Raw genomic sequence first — 1,877 nt, 5'->3', positions numbered from 1 at the left:
ATGAACTAGAGATAACACTTGGCTTCATGCAGGGATTAATTATCACATCTTGTAGTCACGTATTTGTTTATTTGTTTTTACTATAGATTACAGCTGGAGGAATTCTAAACAGTCCACCTCTCCTTGTCATGGTGTTTAAGCGCATTGTGCTCCTGTCTGAACAGAGGAAATCACTGAGGTCAGTCTCCCTTGTGTTTATAGTTGCTTTCCCTTTCAGAAGTATGGGGGCAAGGAACCATCAAAATAACAATTTGTACTGACATCCTGATAATAAATTAATAGAAACAGTTACATGAGAAACAAAGTTTGTCAAGGGTGTGTTTGTAGTTATTGCTTCCGCTTTTAAATTCAGGATTATGTCTGAAGGGAGAGTGTTCTCAGTTACCAAGTGCCCTGCAAAATACTCACAGCTTCGTGGTGTACCCAATATGAAATAATACAGTTCCGTAAACCCAGCGTTACTGATACTGCTGAAATAAAACAAGCAAATCAAACTTACTTCCTATTTTTCCATAAACTAGCAGGTATTTTATACCGTAAGAAGTTTGTATCCAGCAGGCATTGAGGATGATGCTGGATACTGTTGATCTAAGCTTTGCACCTACATGTAGGCAAGCAGAGAGGCTGTTTAACCCGAGATGGGGGAAGCCTGAGGAGAGTTGGGAACAGAGTTTGGCTGTAATAATTGAGGACCGTAGTTTTTGGAAACTTGTCACGCAGTGGTCCAATATTTTGTTTTTTCAGATCCCAATAGAAAAGTAAGACAAATGTGGATCACTTAAAACATATGTTGTTGTAAGTATTGGGAGAGGCAAACTAAGGTTTATCTGATTATTTCAACCTTGACGTTGGCAGCTATAACAGGAAATTTGGTTTCATTCATTTGCCAAAGATATTTGTAGCATATCGTTTGACAAGTTAAAATGCATTTTTGTAACTGCACAAAAATAAAACCATCCACTTTCTGAAATGAGAGTTTCTGTCTTCTAAAATACTATGGGTTTGGAGACATGCTTCTGGGGAAATGAAGAACATACTTGAAAGGTAAATATTGGTATTTTCAAATGTTGCAACAATGGTGTTTAACATTAATCTGCTCAGCAGGGCCTAGCAATATAAATTTGTTCTTGTTCTGTAGTTAGTGGGTATCATTTGGTTCTGCAGATGGGAGAACTAAATGGAGCAGTAACAGGGATTGATTTGCCCGTAGGGCCATAAGGTGGAATTGGGAATCGGGCTCTTCTGAATGTTGATCTTGTACTTCTTCCTGAAGAAAAACTGCCTTTAAAGTTCATCAGTTATGAGAGTAAAAGCTTCAGTTAGTGAGGTCTATGGACCGTAACCCAGCAAACACCAGCAGAGAGTCTGGGCCTCAGCTCTTTGTGTTTCACATACAAAAAAAATAAAGATAGCCCTAGGTGAAAGTCCTTGGAATCTCTAACAGTGGCTGCAGAAAAATGTGAAGTTCTTAGCTGTTAACAATAAAACATTTTACCTGAAATACTAGATCTGCCTTAGATGTGTGTTCAATGACTGCTTCAAAAAGAAACAATATCAACTGTGGACCACTGGTTCAGAAAAAAATCCCCTGAAATTCTGAAGGAACAGCGTGAAACCTATTATGTTTATCATCTTCAGTGAAACTAGACACATTCAGCATGTTTTTCTAGCCCTCTGCTCTTGCTGCCTTCTCAGATGATCTTAGTAGGCATCCAGAAAGTTCAATTAGTTTAGCTTAGTTTCTTAATTTCCTGATGCAAATTTAGTTCATTTAAAGTAGAACTAAACAGGTTTATGTATGTCTGCACCTGGGATTAGCACCAGTTTATCTATCAGATAGCTATACCCAAGGTTAATTCTATCTGAAGTAGGTGCCA

Source organism: Chaetura pelagica, unplaced genomic scaffold, assembly GCF_000747805.2.
Source record: "Chaetura pelagica isolate M959 unplaced genomic scaffold, ChaPel_1.0 scaffold835, whole genome shotgun sequence".
Classification (NCBI taxonomy): Eukaryota; Metazoa; Chordata; class Aves; order Apodiformes; family Apodidae; genus Chaetura; species Chaetura pelagica.
The sequence above is the reverse complement of the archived record's forward strand: the minus strand, read 5'-3'. Positions refer to the sequence as shown.